Source organism: Rhodnius prolixus, unplaced genomic scaffold, assembly GCF_049639745.1.
Source record: "Rhodnius prolixus isolate KJV_2025 unplaced genomic scaffold, Rpr scaffold_13, whole genome shotgun sequence".
Lineage (NCBI taxonomy): Eukaryota > Metazoa > Arthropoda > Insecta > Hemiptera > Reduviidae > Rhodnius > Rhodnius prolixus.
This window is the reverse complement of record NW_027411583.1, coordinates 8,658,838-8,679,459: the sequence shown is the minus strand read 5'-3', so window position 1 is coordinate 8,679,459 and position 20,622 is coordinate 8,658,838. Positions and strand designations below refer to the sequence as shown.

The following is a 20,622-nucleotide window of genomic DNA, read 5'->3' as shown; positions in this document are numbered from 1 at the left end:
CAATTATAGAAAAAAAAAAAAAAAAAATTTATTAAGAGAAATAATAATAATTAAAAGATTAATTTTATTTAATTCAAATAATGTTTCATTTAATACCTTCTTCTCTCTCTTTAGCTACATCCGGTGAGTTCTCCTTTTGTAGCAAGACTGAGGATGCAGTATGGAAACAATCAAGGTACTGAACATCTCCTGAAGAGGTTTTCCTCCAATTTCTTGCTCGTGGTGCTTTGGGTGTCTATAAGTACTCCAAGTCAATGATGTACTTGGGACTACAGAGTAGATGTTTGAGTAACTGGATGTACCCAGTCTCTTCTATGCTCGGTTTACGATGGTATCCGGGTCAGCCTCAGGCTCTTTTAACTTCTACCACTTGCAGAGATTCTCGCATCTATTCTCCAAACGCGTTCCCAAGAATTCTTCTTAATGTTGAGCGGTCTTGAAGTCTCCTTCTTTGTACTTTTCAAATCAATATGTTCACAAAATGGTCTTTCAAGAACCTCTAAATCTTCAACAAACTCCTCTGGTGCAGTTGTCTCTGCCGAGCAAATTTCTTTCTTACAGCCATTCGCTCGATAAATGAAGTCCATGGTTAGAGATATGATTTCTTGTTCCTTGCAAAGACTTAACTGTAGAAATTGTAATTCTTTTCGAGCTGTTAAGTTAGGCTGGATAAAAATCTTGCCCTTTAAGGAGGAAAAGTGAACCAGCAGTTTCCCTTTCAAGCGGAGTTACATACTTCTTGGGCACTGATCCAATAGTTCATTCCTGATTTCTTTTGTTTGTGGATGTTGTAGATGTCTAGCGTTCTAGCTTAGAAGGAAGAAAAGCCGAATTATAATCAAATGAAGGCAGTAGTTTTGGGCAGGAAATGTTTCTTATTGGTACTCCAAAGCTACGTAGGTATTCCAAATCAGAGTCCAGAAAATTCTTATTCTTGACGTTCTTGATTAGTTGGTAGTTTCGATTCTGTTCATTTTCTGTAAAATTGCACCAAAAAAAATTGTACATTAGGGTCACTTAATTGAGCTTTGTTTAAAAAATACATTGTTCGATATTGATATCATTCTAATAAATAATCAGAGAACCTCAGCATGAAATTTTTGATGAAAATTAAATTTCGGCTAAATTTGACGCAAACGTCGAGAAAGGGAAAGAGAAATACAGATAGATACCAATAAAACAATATGTTTTTTAAACAATTTATATCATTAGAAGTAATAAATAGTAGGATATAGGATCTTATTCGCTAAGCAGTTGTAAATAAGCGTAGGAACTAAAGTACAAAGAGGAAGACTGAGATGGTAGAAGGTGTAGGTCACCTTCGATGATACCCTTGGGATGACCTCAGATGGGTGAGACTCTCATGAGTATGGCGGGTCATTGTAATCCTACGTCCAGTTCTAACATTACTCCTGAGAACTTTGATTTTCTTTCTCTTCATTAAAAATGGTATCTATTCATTACTAGAATCGCCCTTGAAGATTTTTTTTTTTTCAATTTTAATTGCCAATTTATTTTAAGGCAGACTTTACATCCAACTACCAAATTAGGTGTCGTGGACGGAGGCGACTAACAAACATACTTTATTAATAATTTCTCACATTATCCATTAGGAATATAGACTAGTACCGCAATACATGTTAGCTTTGCGGGTCTAGCCTATAACCACTCGGCTATCGTGGCGACTAACAAACATACTTTATTAATAATATCTCACAGTACCCATTAGGAATATAGACTAGTACCGCAATACATGTTAGCTTTGCGGGTCTAGCCTATAACCACTCGGCTATCGTGGCGACTAACGAACATACTTTATTAATAATTTCTCACAGTACCCATTAGGAATATAGACTAGTACCGCAATACATGTTAGCTTTGCGGGTCTAGCCTATAACCACTCGGCTATCGTGGCGACTAACAAACATACTTTATTAATAATTTCTCACAGTACCCATTAGGAATATAGACTAGTACCGCAATACATGTTAGCTTTGCGGGTCTAGCCTATAACCACTCGGCTATCGTGGCGCCTATTTCAATTTTAATTACAGAATGAATTCAAAACAAGATTTCTCCTAATATACTGTTAGACTTTACTATTTTAATGCGGTCTTATTATAGTGACCGTTTGATTATTTATTTTATTTTATCAACTGAATTAATAAATTGAATACTTGAACTTAAGTTTTACTTTCTTATTAAACAAATAATCAGGGCGTAACGCAAATACATGAAGAGAGTGTTTCAATTGAACACATCACTCCCATTGACCACAACACATTAGAGTGTTCACTCGTTTCACACACATAACAACAACAATAACAACAAAAACACTTTCAATTTGGACACGCTCACTTTCCTAGCACGCGTTCCTCCTAAGTGATAGCCTTGGAACAACAAAATCATTTTTAACTCACAAGTTTTGATGGTGTCACATACATATAAGCTACATATCATTTCGTGTGAACACTTTAAAAGAGCATTATTTTGGAATAATTATTTTCTCCATGGTGTCAACAAATAGCGAAAAAACTTCGAAATCTCTATAATTTACCTGAAGATGGCAGGCAAAGCTTGTTGAAACTTTGGGAAACAATAAACAAAACAAGAAAAAAAAAAAAAAAAACATCATTCCACATCTCAAGAACAACGATCAAACAATCGAACTTACAATCGAACAATCGATTTATAATAAAATCTGACTGATGATATCCTAGTTTGATTGAATTATACGCAATCAACTAAAAATGGAAATACATTTTAAAATATAGTATTTTTGAGCTCTATTTCTTTTCATTGTTCCTACTGCCATTAATTCCAGGTGTATAATTATTTTTTATTACGCTTATGTCATGTTCTACTTCGCTAATTTATCGCTTTCACTATACTGAAAATGAAAGTCTGATGAACGATTCCCTTGATGCTTTTAATTCTTCACTTTTCGATCTTTTCGTTCTTTAAACAATTATTTCTTTAAAAAAAAACATCTCAGATCTAAGTGTTACACAAGTTATGTACTAAGTACTTCTATTCCTTTTAGCCACTTAAGCACCTACGCTTCAAGGTCACAAAAACTAAATAGTAGGTACACAAATCAGCAAGTAACATACTCAACATTTCATTCATACTTCATTGATATTAAAGTAATTATACTGCAGTAACTTGTCATTAATATTGTCTAAAATTCATTAGATGTCACATACCATTGTACTGGCATATTTTTCAAATACAATTATAATAGCTCTATGCAAATAAACATATAAAATGATGGGAAACAACAGGTGAAATATGACCCTACAATTTTCTTTTGCCTACTTCGTAAGAAAATAACCATCATTCCCAATTTTCTGTTTACCCTTACATTATCAGCAAAACAAGACATTAAGCGAGAAAATACTTTTGTCATGAAAAATTGTAATGAACAAATCATTTCTTGGGGGGGAAAAAAAAAAGAAAAAGACAATCATATAGATAGTGGTGGAAGAGTATGATTATTAATATGATAAAAAGCATTAGAGCACCTACATAGTTAATGCATGTATATTATACATATATATATACCTGCTTGGATGTCCTTGAGACGGGCAAACCGAAGGTCAATGATGAGTCCCAGGCAGGTCATAGGCCTCTACTAATTCTCTCTCTCACTCTCTCTCACTCATTCATTCACCCTCTTTTTCTATCTTGCTCGTCGCCGACGTAAATCGTGTGCGTACGTACGTCATTCCACATGCTACACAAAAACACAGACCTATACATATCGCTCGGACACAATCATACTTACAGAACACACCAATATACTCGTATATATAATATTATAACCTCCTTCTTCTTTAACAAGGTTAAACTTAGATTATTGTGTAACATTATTAAGTGTTTTATTTTTTAGACGCTTTTCCAGTTTCCTTTTGGTCCATCTATTTTGTTAATGCGTGAAAATTTCTCTGCAATTTTCTGCATGAAAAAACTGGTTGCAAAGTAAAATGGAAGTGACTTTTCCTCAAGAGACTGTTTTTTTTAGTAAAATTTCTTTTAAGGTAAAAACAAAAAAACAAAAAAAGGAGAAGAAAATTCAAAGTGAAAAATAAGAAAATCGATTCAGGGTCAGAAAGTCATGGTTAATTTCCAGGAGTTTTTCCTTTGCTGTGACGTCAATCACATGTTTTATTTAAATTTGATTGAGTTCGATTTATTTATTTATTTATTTTGATGATGATGTTTTAGTTTGTGGCACAACATTTTGGCTGTTTTAAGGCCTTGAATTTATTATGTATTTAAAAAATCTAGTACAGGACTTTGGTGATTGGATTGGAAAGATTGGATGCATTAGGAATTGGAATGCTTAATTGAACTTCAAACCTAGAGCCCACATGTCCAGATCGGTTTTGTGACTGAGTTGTAGTCTCTTTTTTTCCGTTTTGAAGGAAGTTTTGAGCGTCTGTCAGGTTTGTAGCTTAATATAGAGCTAAAGCGTCACAAATTCTTGCAGCGTGGGCTGACCATCAAGAATTGGATCCTTCGCATTTTCAATTTTGGGAAAAAATGGAGTTGAATGTATCGAATTAGATTTCTCTCTAAATATTCATAGAAAGAAACCTCTTAGTCATCCCAAAGAAGCATGCTTCAATTAGTCCTCAATGCGGTGAGGAGGTGGGGGGGAGTTTACTACCAAAAAAAAAAAAAATAAATTAGAAACCCTCCGCGTAAAGTGTGATATAGGATGAGTCACACACAGTACAATCATAATCTAGGCGTGCCAACCTAACCTCTTCAATAGACTAAGCTACATAGTAATATCCACATACAGGTGTAGCCAACCTTGTATACATTCCTGGGGGCCACGCCGTGTTCAAGGTCGGCCGAGGAACCCTGCAGCAGCCACAGTTGTCGCTGTAACAACTATCTTGCTTCCTTCCTTTTACATGAACCCTCTTAGGCGAACTAATTTTTTTTTTTTTTTTTTTAATTAATATTGACTTTAATGAATTAAATTTAATTTAACTTTTTCTTTTTTTAATTTGCACTAATTAATTTATCAAAAAAATGTTTTTGATTAAAGTGAAGTAAAGAAAGGGTTGAAAATCAGCAAGAAAATTTCCACTCGAGCGCGTAAAGAAAAAATGAATTAGCGCTGGGGTAACCTGTGCTAAGCATTCCAAAGGTTTGTCCGAGAGATCGGAACTGAGACAAAGTCTGAGTAATGAACGCTGTAGATACATTTTCGGACTCGGTGCATGATGGTACAGGCAGGTTTTTTTTGTAGGTACAAGACACAATAAACTATCTAACAGACTTTTTTGCCCCTAAACTAATCTTTATAGTATTATTGGTCTACAACACTTTAAAAAACAATAAAATAGAAAAAAATTCAATTCAATTCGAAATAAATAATAAAAATAAAAAGTGGTGGGAGCAGAGTAAAGCCTAAGATGTTTTAAAGTTCGATACACTTTACGTTCTTCAGGACGGACGGGGTGGGAGATATGTCCTCTAATCTAAAATAGTTGTTTAGAGGCATGGAGATGGGGGCCAGGGACGTTCTAGAGTGTTGGGCGTTGTTTGGAAGTATTGTATTGTCGGCGCGGAACTACTCGCACACATACATCCTGATAAAGTGGAGGAGTTAAGAACACCCGGGCGGGAGAGATGAGACCAGTTGTCCTTGGATGATCGTATGCTCTAGGTGTGTGAGTGTGCGTTTGGAAGCTGCGAGATGCTCTACTGCTGCGGCTGAATGACCCCTTGGACCTGCTGCACAGTGTCGATCTGAACTCTTCGTGCTACAGACTTCTGCTTCCACACACAGACAGTCTTAGACCCCAAACAAAAGAGAGCGCTAGTCAACAACTCCAACTCATTCCTGAAGAAGTGAAGCAAGGGAGCAGGCGCGCCAACATTTCATTGACCTTTCTCTCCTTCCTTCACAGTGTTGCTCTCTCTCAATCTTCTTCTTCTCCTTCTCTCTTCTTAATTCTTCTTCTATTACGTCTTCACCTTCAACCAGTACTTCTACCTTTCCTCATGCCCGGAGGGGATTTAGTTTTGTTGTCCTCTTAGTTTGTCTCTTAGTTGTCTTTGGTCAATTCCATTTATAGACAATCCATATGAAATCATCTTTATATTTACTTACACATTCTACACAGATTTTCACTTTCAACAGGAAGTACTCAATTCTTCTGGATTTTCGCCAGAAATTGACTTTACGAAGTCCCGAATTAGGATTATACAAGTTAACCTCCATGAATTTAAGACTGCACAAGAAGTTTTAGAATTAATCTTCATAGTACATATTTGGGAACTTTAAAAACGGCCATAAATGGAAAATGATTTCCCTTTGACCTAGGACTTTAACTTTTGATGAAATTTTCTTCAAGGAAAATTTGATGAAAGGCTCGTTTTGGGAGGTGGGTTAGGCAGACTTCCATTTACAGTGAACTGTACGGTCTTAGAACTTCTACGTGTAAGTTAGAGGAAACTCAGGAGGTCAGAAGTGCAACTGTAATGAAAAGATACAGGGATAAAGTCAAACTGTTCTTCACAGTGCCGTTTTAGATTTCTTAACGATTATGCATCTATCCTACTATAACTGTCAATATGAGGCAAGGGGTTAAGTTCGAATTCCAGCGGCTGGCCCTTAGTTTTCCTATTCCCAGTAGCTTCTTATAGCTCACAGTCCGAAAATGTCCCAAATCAGGGATTAGCGATATCTCAAAGGATACTAATAAGCTGTGCGCTCTTCTTGCAGGAATATCAACACAATTTGGAACAGCTGAAATGCGTTTTGAACAGGAAGATACACCCCAAAGAATGAGACATATCTTAAGTTCCTACAAGGGCGACCTGATTTCATTGGTGGAGGCAAAGAAGCTCTTCAGAAAAAGAAAAAAAAAGAAACTTATTGAGAGAAACATGGTCATCAGCACCAATAAGACGAAATGTTGATGTTGAGTATTGAGGAAGGTGAACGTAAACGTGAAAAAACAGGATTGACGGAAGTTCCTGGATGTGAAGGTCAATGAGAATCATGCGAGACCGGCGACCCCAGCCAGGAAACAGAAAATTCTTCAGTAAACTAAAGTGACCAAAAAAGTCTAAGACGTGAATCGTTCTTATCTTGAGTTGAAAGTATTTTTTTTCGAGAACAATTAGTTTTCACATCTTACAAAGATGAAATGAAGGTAAAACTGGTTTTTAATTTAAAAAAATAAAAATAAAAAATCAATACTTTTGTTCTTAATGTAGTACATAATATTGGCGGGAAGCATTAGAGCGGCAAGCACGCCATCTGACGTCCGGCAGGGTGACCACTGACCGTGAGAAACTAAGCCTCAGTCTGGCCACTTTGGCGGCAACTTATCTAGTAACCAACCCCCTGCTTAGTTACCATTCTTTCATTATAATATCATAGTTTTTCTCTTTTCGCGAACCAAAAATAATTTTGTAAAAGTGTTTAGTAATAAATTACTAGAGAAATTATTATGTTAATTATTTTCTGTTGATCTAGTTTTACTTATTCTCATTATAATTAAAAGTAAAAGGAACAATAGTAAAAAAAATGACAAGTAAAGTAATGCCTATTTTTTCAAGCGTGCTTTACATCCAACTACCAAATTAGGTGTCGTGGACGGAGGCGACTAACAAACATACTTTACTGCAAATTTCTCATATTAACCATTAAATAAAATCCACAAGGGCTAGACTAGTACCACAATACATGTTAGCTTTGCGGGTCTAGCCTATAACCACCAAACACACTTTACTATAAATTCCTCACATTAACCATTAAATAAAATCCAAGGGCTAGACTAGTACCGCAATACATCTTAGCTTTGCGGGTCTAGCCTATAACCGCCTACACCGCAATACATCTTAGCTTTGCGGGTCTAGCCTATAACGTGGAGCCTTAAAAGGAACAATATGATTGTACCAAATTTTCGATATTATTAAAACTTAATGAAAATATTAATTCTGCTGATTTTGAGAAATCAAAAAACTGAAAAATCGTTATAGTAAAGTGGTGTAGGAACTTTAAAATTCTATTTTATAAATTGGTAAATAGCATTTCCGGTAAAACTTTTTTTACGATTTTACAAGCTTTAAAAAAAAAAAACAGGCAAAAAAAACAGGTTGGTAAACGATGAAAATCAACGTAGAGAATGGTAAAGTAGCACAGATCGTGACATGCAAAGGTTACAATTGTAACATTACGTAAATAAAAATATAATTTAAAATTACAAGGGGGTGGCTGATCGATAATACATTGCCACGCACTAAATTATAGTAATAAATAAATGTAGTATATGTTCTTACACTTTAGTAATATTATTCACAATACAGAACTTTGGATTGCTTTGCAGCTGGCTTGTTCGTACACTCTCAGGTTCACAAAAACTTTCATTTCCGGTATAGACTCCATTTTAAAAGTTGAAAAAGTTTAGGGGATGCCAAAAAAAAAAAAATCGATATTTCGTCATGATTAATTATGCTGAGAAGTTGAGCATAATTAAACAAAATTCCGTAATGACATCACACCTTAATACCCGTTAATACGGTATTGATGGAAACCAAACAGAGAAGCTGTATTCGATTAAATGATGAGTAATTAACTTCAATTGTATCAATGAATAATGATGAGTGTTGAACAATTAGTGATAATTGATAATGGCATTGATCATGTCATCAGTAATTACAGGTATAATTATAGGTATAAGGCCAACAAATATGTTGATCTACTGGGGATTATAGTTTCGGAAATGACGTGAAAGATCTTCGGTAGTGGGAGAGAGAGAGAGAGAGAGAGATGTAAGAAGAGTCAGGATTGGAAATAACTGAATTCAACTCCAGTTTATTTGGCAATTTCCTGTGTAGTACCCCTTTCTATCGAAACAGCCAGAATGCTTGTATATCGTTAGGCTACTAAATGAGATCCAAGGCACTGTAGTGTCTCAGAATAGGGAAATCCAAAAGTTGGGGGAAAAGAGAGGCTGTGAAAGGTTTAAAGGGTTAAAGCTGGGTAGGGCCCAGGGCAGTAGAAGCTGCCCGAGCATCAGGTTATATAAGGACGCCAGACCACCGTTCGGGACACTCAATTCCATCCAGACATTGCATTCACTCCCTGAGGATTCATTCTTACACTCTCTTCACGACCTTACTCTACTCGTCATTCAGTCTAGCCAATTCTTTTAGAAATAGTTTGTATTTAGAGTATATAAGGACGCCAGACCACCGTTCGGGACACTCAATCGCATCCAGGCACTGCATTCACTCCCTGAGGATTCATTCTTACACTCTCTTCACGACCTCACTCTAATCGTCATTCAGTCTAGGCAATTCTTTTAGAAATAGTTTGTATTTAGTTTACCCCCAGTTAGTTATTGCAATTTACGCTGATTCCTAAGTTATAGTTAATGCTAGCCATTAGACCCTTTGTCAGTAATATTATCTTTTATTCTATTCAGCCCTTCAGCCTTCCTAATCAAATCTAATTATCCGCTCGTGCCTATAAGTTTTTAGCTAGTTAAATCTCTTGGCTGTAAAAGTGCCTAAAAGTGCATGAACCGATATTAATGAATGAGATTTTAAGATAGTAGGCGAAACCAATACATAGACCATCTTAATGTACACAACTGAATTAGAATTTCATTTATACATTAAAGCACAAAAATTAAACTTTTAGGACAAACATGTAATGACAGGTACAATATTTTAAAGTGATTCAATTTTAAATAAAGCTTAGATACTAGATGTAAGTTTAAAGCGCAGTGATTGATGCTAAAGTGCTGGTAGAAATAACTGTCTAATGATGATTGTAGAAGAGAAAGGTAGAACAATATCTAAGAGTGGCCGCGGCAGGTCTAGCGGTGATTAGGTTGACTAACCTTGCCATAATGTCGTTATAGCGCGCTGTGCTACTGCTTGATAACGGATCCCTGACCTTGCCCCTTATCACACTCATATACCATCGTCTCTATATTTAATTTCCCAAGGACAATCACACAGAATTGTTATCAACAGCAACTAGTTCTCAGCCACAGTTTTAAAAGGACACATTGAACAAATAATTAATTTCATATTCAGTTTTTAATTTCCACTTAACCAAATAAAACAAGAATTCAAACCTTATATGCCAAAATGTTCCTACAAATTGACTATTCTACTTACGAGCATTTTATAAGAAACCTAAACATTTCTGTTTAAATATAACTATTGAGTCACGATAACGTGAGCGGTTATAGGCTAAACCCGTAAAGCTAAGATATATTGCGGTACTAGTCTAACCCCTTGGATTTTATTTAATGGTTAATATGAGAAATTTATAGTAAATATGTTAGGCGGTTATAGGCTAGACCCGCAAAGCTAAGATGTATTGCGGTACTAGTCTAGGCCTTGGATTTTATTTAATGGTTAATATGAGAAATTTATAGTAAAATATGTTAGGCGGTTATAGGCTAAACCCGTAAAGCTAAGATATATTGCGGTACTAGTCTAACCCCTTGGGTTCTATTCAATGGTTAATATGAGAAATTTATAGTAAAGTATGTTTGCTAGTCGCCTCCGTCCACGACATCTAATTTGGTACTTGGAGGTAAAGCCTGCCTGAAAAAATAGGCAATTACTTTACTTGAATTTTATAAAGACCCCTAAGCATTAGATAAAATAACAGGATTTCGCATTCCGCCGATAGACATCGTATAAAATAAAATGTAGTTTAGTGTATCGCCTTAAACTGTTATCACTGCTACCTTAATTGTCGGTGCCTTTCATAATTACCTTATATTATTAAATATCTTATAACTCAGCACCATACTTTTCAACTCTGGTTTGTTGAGGTATTTTTTTTACTAACGTTAATAAAATATATAAATTCCAATAAACACTTTTATTTGGCGATCAAATAAAATATGTATATTTAGTCGGTCAAGGGCCACTATTTAAAATAAGAAAATGGTTATTACAGACAATTAAAAGAAAAAGAAAAAAAAAATCTACGCACTACAATACACCAATAAAAGAAATATTAGTAAACTATAAAAGTAATAAAATTAACCAAGGTTGGTAATAAAAAACTATCATTACATTGTCAATTTGTTACTAAAAAAATAAAAAAAAGTATATATATTAAAATTTGAAGGACTACCTTAAAAGCAATAGCAGTATTAGCAATAACAATTACAGGTGACCTCTCACCTGATTATGCTCACCTAAAATCTGGAATTTAATTTTTACTAAATATATTTAATTGTCTTGGATATTACGTCAAAAAGTTACTAGATGTGACTTACAAACTGAAGGGCCGTCCATCCCTTAGAATTACCACTAAACCAGCTACTTAGAGCCAAAGGGAGTAAAAAAAAACTTCTTGCATATGGAGGAGATCTAGCAGGCAGCAGAGTGTAGCGTATTAAATGGAGGAGATCTAGCAGGCAGCAGTGTAGCGTATTAAATGGAGGAGATCTAGCAGGCAGCAGTGTAGCGTATTAATTTTATCTACAAAATTCTGCATCAAATGGAAAATTAAAATAAACCACGACAAGACAAACGCTATACTCTTCACCAAACGCAGACCCACTCTTAACCGACAAATCAGATGTAATAACACACTCATTCCGTGGTCTACCCACGTGAAGTACTTAGGGCTAACTTTAGGACAACAAACTGACTTTCAATACGCACGTTCAGGACAAAATAAACGCATGGCAAACTGGACTAGTAAGACTATTATTTCCTTTTCTCTCACGTGACTCCAAGATGACTGTGACTAACAAACTACTCCTTTACAAAGTAGTCCATTAGGCCGATGTTGCTCTACGCCTGCTCCTACCTGGAGCCTGGACTTGTAGTAGGCAACATCAAGAAACTTCAGATAACCTAGAACAAATTTCTCAGACTCGCAACAGACTCTCCAACGACGTACTACAATTGACTCACTCCACGAGACTACGTCCATTACTCCTGTACACTCCTTTATCCAAAATCGTCTGCTCAAACTCCTTTCCATTCTAGATTGCCATCCCAATCCACTATGCCGCGACATAGCCTCCTACAGATCCGTCTACAACATACAGGACACAGAAGACTAAAACATATTCTACACTAACTCTCTACATTAGCTGCAGGTTTTTCCACTCCTTTTTCCCTGCATTCCAATCCTCCTCACCTAACTTTTCTCTTGTCTACTTAGTTAAGAAGGTTGAAATGTTTTGTTATACATTTATACTTCTTATTTATTTTATTTATTGTATATATTTATCATAATAAATATTTATTCTTCTTCTTCTAATTTTATCTGGGTAGGATACACGATACCTAAGATGGTAAAGTCTGCCTTAAATAAAAATAAAATTAGGCATTCCTTTAATTTTTTTAGTGAGTCTTTTAATCCTAACGAAAAAAATAAGATTAAAAATCAAATATAGTCAACTTCTAAAGGGTCTTATTTAAAAACTTGCTCAGGAAGTTAAGAAGAGATTAGCTGAGAAATTAAACCATGCCAGCCAATCATAGAGTGTATGTAAAAAAAATAAAAAAATAAACGCAATTTAACCTTCAGAAGAGACATAAAATCAGTTATTCATAGATTTTTCCTTGTTGATCACTTAAAAAAAATAATGTTTCTATATATAATTTTTCACGATAATTACTGCAAGAAAACAAGAAGATTGTACAAAAGAACCCACAGAGAATGGAGCAATTGATGACGCTATGGTAGTTTGCTTTTATGTTTCTTGTAATGATGCCAAGTGGTTGGAAGAAAAAGAAAAAGCATAAACAAGTGAATTCTCATGGGAAACAGAATGGGTAATAAAAAATTTTAATTTAGAAGGACAGATTCACCAGAAAGAAGCCTTCGGCAATAAGGAAGTATTTCCAATCTTATTCATCATCACAAGAATTAACCTAGTTCAGATTTATTGCATTTTATGCGTTCTCATGTCTACATAAATAACTTTTCTGTAATCCCACACTGTAGAAGAGCTCCTAAAGTGCATTTTTGAAATTCCGGAGCATTAGAAACTGTCAAAAAAAAATTAAAAGGAAAGGAGTGTCTGTCTAGTTTGGAACTAAGTGGTTTGCAGGAACCGAAGGGCAGTTTCTTGCCAGGAAGGCAAGGGAAACGGCTACTTTGTTTGATTACGTTGAGTCGCGAGTATGTGATACGCTTTTTCCTATCGCTAAGAACTCCAGCGTTGGGAATCCCCTAGACCTTCCAGAGAAAATGTATCTTCAGGCTGCCTGCAGAGGCGCCACGGTAGCCTAGCGGTTATAGGCTAGACCCGCAAAGCTAAGATGTGTTGCGGTACTAGTCTAGCCCTTGGATTTTATTTAATGGTTAATATGAGAAATTTATAGTAAAGTATGTTTGCTAGTCACCTGCGTCCTCTTCACCTAATTTGTTAGTTGGACGTAAAGCGTGCCTGAAAAAATAGTCAATTACTTTACTTTTTCAGGCTGCCTGTAGGGAACGCATGCCGTGTTTCACAATAAGGGTGATAGGGAAGGAATTCAATTAGATCAGTGGATTGTTAGAGAATTCCCACGCAGAGATCCTGGGTTTGAATCCAGCGACCGGCTCTTAGAGCAAACCATCCGGACTTTGAGTCGATGCGCTCAAGATAAAAGTATGATAAACTCGCTTAGTCTGAGGATGCGCTGAAACCAAAATTATATCACCTTCACTATCGTTGGGGGCAGCAACTGTGTGTCTATATGCTGAGGCTGACGGTACTTTGTATTTATTAAATTAAGGGCATCAACAGATGAGATTTCGGAACGAAAAGTGGTTATTTGGTACTGGGTTCGATTACCCGAACTTGGCCTAGAATTGAATTAATAATTTGAGAAAAATTAAAGTTGAAGTATGTTTTCTATGCGCCTCCGATCACGACACCTGAGTCGGTGATTTTCTGTTACCTCCATCTCCTGCCAATATCACAAATAATCATTAAATGGTGCCCGCCCGAAAATACGTCTCAGAACTTTTGTTTAATCCTGTCCAGCTTTGCAAATTATTAATTGAGTGTCCAGGGTTTTTGGAAACTTCACTAGGAAATTATCCAACCTGAACTGAAAGCAATTTATGGGTCAACCGGCTCTTGGACACTCCAGCAATGGGGAGGCTTTCTCTCTCATTTCATAACGCCCCTTCCACAAACTAGAAGCTATTTCGAAATTGCCGACTACTTACGAGGTGTGACCATTAAATAACTAGACTGATGCTGCTACAGAACTATGCATGCGCCAAATCCTAACGACCAACAGCTGTGCAGCGTAAAGCCTTCTCTTTCGATTGCAGCGTCTCTCACGTGTTTGTAGAGAAATCTGTCTGACCGGTACCGTCGTTTGTGTAAGAGGTGTTAGTTTCGTTTTGCCGAAAACATGATACTACACATGAAGTAGAGCAACGAATTGTCGTGAAGTTTCACATCAAAACTTGGTAAAACCGCCACTGAAACTTATCTTTTATTAAAAGAAGTTTATGGCGATGAATGTTTATCAAGTGTGCGAGTTTTTGAGTGGTTCAAACGTTTCCAAGATGGCCGAGAAGACGTCGGAGATGATGATTACCCGAGTCGTCCTTCCACGTTCAAAACGGATGAAAATATCGATTATAATTAATCAACATTACTACCGTGAGGTGCTTGCTCAACTCCGTGAAAGAGTAAGGAAAAAAACGACCGATTTGTGGAAGAACAAGTCAAGTCTCCATTAGACAACGTGCCGGCTTACACTGCATTGTCTGTCAAGACGTACTCTTCTTCTTAACTTATAGTGCTCTAGGTCAGAAAAATACTAAGAACCCCACAATCCAGGTCTCAAATCCTGGACCTTGGAACTTACACGGTGCGACTTCCCTTTTCTGTCTTATTGTAATTGTTGTTCTTAATAGACTGAGAATTTCTGCAAGGGAAATTTTTATAAGATCCACATCATCGTACCACAAATAACTTTACCACAAATATGCTAATTCAATCCAAAGTACGATAATCCAAAACGTCACCCATAATTTTTTACAAAATATTTACTGAATTTAAAGAATGTGCATCAATTTTTTAGTTCTTTTAAACAACACATAGCTACATTCAATTACCTAACATTTTTAATGTAACCTTCAATAAACATGTTTCACTAATTGTCACATGTTAATTAAAATTTTTTTAAAAAAGAAAAAAAAAGGTTAATCACAATGTTAACATAATATTTACAATATTAACAAGGCTGTGAATAACTATTTGTAACATTAACTTTTATATTTTTTTATTAATGTGGTGGGGTAAAGTGTCCTTCTGTTCAATTAAATTTTAAGTAAACTGTTAATTATATTATTTTATTACTCTTCTATTATTAAGTATTTAATAGTTTTTAATTGGGTAAATTTATTTGTTTTTTTAAATAATTTTTTAATTTCTGTTGAAAGAATGAAAGGAATGAAAAATATTTTATACTTTTAACAATAATTTAGCCTTTATCAAGCTGTTAATGAGAATTACAGGTCAATAGAACAAAGGACAAATAGCGAAGTGTGCAATACCCGAGGTCTTTTGGCTCTGTACGGATTGGGAAGTTATGCTAAGTTATAGGCTAGACCCGCAAAGCTAAGATGTATTGCGGCACTAGTCTAGCCATAGATTTTATTTAATGGTTAATATGAGAAATTTATAGTAAAGTATGTTAGGCGGTTATAGGCTAGACCCGCAAAGCTAAGATGTATTGCGGTACTAGTCTAGCCCTTGCATTTTATTTAATGGTTAATATGAGAAATTTATAGTAAAGTATGTTAGGCAGTTATAGGCTAGACCCGCAAAGCTAAGATGTATTGCGGTACTAGTATAGCCCTTGGATTTTATTTAATGGTTAATGTGAGAAATTTATAGTAAAGTATGTTAGGCGGTTAAATGCTAGACCCGCAAAGCTAAGATGTATTGCGGTACTAGGCTAGGTCTTGGATTTTATTTAATGGTTAATATGAGACATTTATAGTAAAGTATGTTTGCTAGTCGCCTCCGTCCACGACACCTAATTTGGTAATTAGATTTAAAGCCCGCCTGAAAAAATAGGCATTACTTTAGAAGGTATTGAGCTTTTCTCCTAGAACCACACCCATGGGGCCTTCCGCCCCTGCATGTTTCATCTGTTAGAGCTAAGAAGCCTACCGGACCAATTAACAACTGGAAAGATGATCAGAAAACGTGCCGATATCCATATAAACGTGCCATCAATTTTTATGAAAGAGGTTAGTAGATTAACTCATCCAATCACTTTGAATCTAAAGTCAAAATGATGATTCAAGAAGATTTTCATTTACACCCGAGCAGAAATATGGCAAAAACCGATCATTTCGCACTTTTCCAGGCTAGGATAAAAAAAAAAACGCCATCTTCTATGGGAAAAGAAATGGCAATGGAGATGTACTACGTCAGATTGAAAATTTTTAACAAACACCGCAAGAAATTGAAGGTCCCAGCAAACTTTAATGACTACGATTAAGCCCGCCAATGTACAGAGGTATACAAAGGATGCCAACAGAGGTTTGCTAAGGAGGCAATACACTCTGGCTTCGAAACCTTTTAGCTGGCATTTCATAAAACCTCCACCAAGCGGATCTATTGAGAAATGGTTCACAAGAAACCTTAAAATATTTGGAAGAAGTGAGAGAACCTACTTCTTCATGGCGGGTCCTAACACTTGGAAGATCGAGTATTCCTATTGACGAACTAACTACATCAGTTAGGTATAGACAACCAGCTGCCCACCGCTACATGGCCTTGGCCAGTCATTAGCAATGAGTAAATCAGGTTTCAACCAAGAAATATGTCGGAAAACGAAGTTACGTGTATTTAAGGAGGATTTCACGTCACCAGAAAACGAATATTTATTCATTTTTATGCGTCACCATCTGAGGGACATTGGCGCCCGGAGCTTTTTCCATTATCGGCCTCTGGACAAGGTTTGCTTGTTACAAACCACACTTACTGAGAAGAGAACATCTGAGAGCCAGCAGCTGGATTCGAACCCACAATCGCTGCGTTTGAATCAGTTTATGCTAACCACACCACTGTATATCTCTTTGTTTTATTTTTATAGTAGGTACAAGTTTTTTTTCTTATAAAAGTGACCTATTTTCATAAAAGCAGCGGCCATTTTGAGAATACATATAAACACATAATGAAAGATATCGTTTTTTGTCTTTGTATTAATAAATAAATATCAGAATTCCAGTTTATCTAAATAAAAGAATAATAGAACTAAAAATGACTAAATCCTAGATAGATTTTGCTATGAATTTCTGGAGAAAAAGTAAAAATATTTCTTATCAATTAGCCAAGGACATTCATATCCCAGATTGCACAATGACGGATTATCTTTGTTATCAGTAGGGAACAATAGATAACAAAGGCCATGACAAATAGTTAACACAGTGGAAATATGTATTAGATAAATAGAAAAATATTGATAATTCAATTATTTACTCAATTTTTATTGATTGAGTTGATTCTAGTTCAAAGTCACGCTGGGAAACGAACATACATTTTCTTTTTCTTATCATAATTCTCTAGGTTTTCTTTAAATTAGGAATTTATACTAAATGATAGTTTTACAAAGAGTGGAAATCGCTGAGGGTTGATCTGATGTGAACATTACCACCATTCCTGCAAGACACACGTACGCCATTTTTTTAAAAACTATTTTTTTTTTTTTTTTTTTTTTGAGGTCTGGGCAAATTAATTCGAAATTAATATTTTCAAAATGGAAACGCAGGCAACTGCGATATTATAAATTTTAAGAAGATCCAGAATACTCCCTGTTACAAGGTTTATTATAATGTATAAAGTAAAGTAAAGTAATCGCCTATTTTTTCAGGCGCGCTTTACATCCAACTACCAAATTAGGTGCCGTGGACGGAGGCGACTAGCAAACATACTTTACTGTAAATTTCTCAAATAAACAATTAAATAAAATCCAAGGGCTAGACTAGTACCGCAATACATCTTAGCTTTGCGGGTCTAGCCTATAACCGCCTAACATATTTTATTATAAATTTCTTTTATTAACCATTAAATAAAATCCAAGGGCTAGACTAGTACCGCAATACATCTTAGCTTTGCGGGTCTAGCCTATAACCGCCAAACATACTTTACTGTAAATTTCTCATATTAACCATTAAATAAAATCCAAGGGCTAGACTAGTACCGCAATACATCTTAGCTTTGCGGGTCTAGCCTACAACCGCCAAACATACTTTACTGTAAATTTCTCATATTAACCATTAAATAAAATCCAAGGGCTAGACTAGTACCGCAATACATCTTAGCTTTGCGGGTCTATCCTATAACCGCCAAACATACTTTACTGTAAATTTCTCATATTAACCATTAAATAAAATCCAAGGGCTAGACTAGTACCACAATACATCTTAGCTTTGCGGGTCTAGCCTACAACCGCCAAACATACTTTACTGTAAATTTCTCATATTAACCATTAAATAAAATCCAAGGGCTAGACTAGTTCCGCAATACTTCTTAGCTTTGCGGGTCTAGCCTATAACCGCCTAACATATTTTATTATAAATTTCTTTTATTAACCATTAAATAAAATCCAAGGGGAAACGAACCCAGTACCAAACTACGAACATATTAGCTTTACAGCTATAATGCATAATATATCGTATATCATAATGCAAAATATAAATTTAATCGAATTCCATCAAATAGGAATAAGAATTAGTTCTCTCTTACCCCCTCTACATTAGTGAAGAGACAAGGCCAAAAGTTTAGATATCAGTACTGCACGTGTATGCAACTGAGTGGCGCATACAATGTCACTGCATTGGCGATGGGTGAGGGTAAGGCAAGCGCAGATTCTCGCAAGGTCACCTTTGGTGAAACCTTCTTAGAACATTGGCGTCACAACCCGTGCTAATCGTTACAAAAGTTGGTAACTATTTTTAAAAATAGTTTTTTTTTTTAAAGAGAAAAACTAGAGAATTGTTTACAAAAAATACAAAAATTACAACTTTTTTTTTAATAGAGTTAAAAAAAATTATTTATTTTGTTTATTTTTTTTTTTTTTTTTAGGTTTCAGAACATTTACGATTCTCTTTGTACTTGTTTACATTTAAACGATTTACAAAAACGATAAGCTATTGCGCTTAAAATAAAGCTTGTTAACCGCTGGTTTGTGCGTGAGTTCTTTGCTTTCACAGCTTTTGGAAGGATAAAATATTGTATCAGTTTATTAGAAAATACGTTTTGATGGAAGTGTAGTTTGAAGAATTCTAAGATAGACCAGGCTACCGGCGTCGGCGTTGCCATTTCTCTCGGAAGCGCCTCGACAGTTATTCAAGCCATTTTAAGTTAGATCTAATTATCTATCCAAGTGGTAAGGGTCCTAGTACCCGAGAATCACTGGCAATCGACAATTCGGATGCGCTAAAAAAACTGTGCAAGCATAATGCATCCAAAATTAAAAGATCCGCAACGAATGCAGCAGTAAACTTGGAGCTACGATGAACTAGGATAATAGGGGTAAAGCTGAGGTTGGATTCTTTGTAACGAGGAAAATATCCCTAGCCGGTTTCGTTTGTATTCTTCTCCATCATCACAAGAACTGGAAGGGACAGATTGATGTAGAGAATTTGAAAACCACATGTGTTCTCTATCATTTGGATTTGGAAGTGAAGGTTGTAGGCGCCACGCTAGCTGAGCGGTTATACGCAAGACCCGCAAAGCTAAGATGTATTGCGGTACTAGTCTAGCCCTTGGATTTTATTTAATGGTTAATGTGAGAAATTTGTAGTAAAGTATGTTTGCTAGTTGTAGGCAAGACCCGCAAAGCTAAGATGTATTGCTGGTTAGTGGTTTCGATTCTTCTATCTAGGCCTTGGATTTTATTTAATGGTTTATAAAATAAATTCACAGTAAAGTAAGTTTGCTAGTCGCCTCCGTCCACCTAATTTGGTAGTTGGATGTAAAGACTGCCTGAAAAAATAGGCAATTACTTTAATTTTAAAGTGAAGGTTGTTACCAAAAATCGAGTAATATTTATTTTCACTTTTTTTTTTCTTTGGAAACCAACTTTTTTAGTTAAAAACTCAGTCCTGAAAGATTAAATACGATTGCAGAATGCAGACTGATAAGTACGATACGAAGAGAAGAGCATTAAAATAAATATAACAATTTATCTGATACAAAACAAACAAAACAATGCAAATCATATGCATTATTTAATTCAATTATATATATATATAACATAACTGCAAATATGGCGAGCTGTCTGCAAGATAAAAATACTGCACTTCATCCTTTTTTATTCCTATAATAAACTAATTAATATTATAGGAATAAAAACTATAAAATCATAAAATAATCTTATCATTTAACAAGAATAACCTTGACAGTAATAATAAAAAAAAACTTTTCAATGCCAAATAATAAATTTAATGTTAAATAGTGAAATTTTAAATTAGTGGAAAATTTTTATCAGTAGTGAAAAATCTATAAAAACTAGATTCAGTAATTATTATGATTGATTGGATTATATTTAATCCATTATGGATTTCGTTGCAAGTATATTAATTTTTAAACTTGGATTAAAATCGTTGTACGTTTTTTTTTTACTTTT

The 20,622-nt window shown here is 35.2% G+C and overlaps 1 long non-coding RNA gene across 2 annotated transcripts in view; it reads right to left on the bottom strand.

Annotated features, from left to right (window-relative positions):
• Positions 1–20,622, bottom strand: part of LOC141448083 (uncharacterized) — a 234,509-nt gene that overhangs the window by 9,178 nt on the left and 204,709 nt on the right. For both annotated transcript variants that reach the window (XR_012454839.1, XR_012454840.1), the window contains one exon: positions 97–977. This is a non-coding gene — a long non-coding RNA (uncharacterized lncRNA). The remainder of the gene's footprint in view (positions 1–96; positions 978–20,622) is intronic.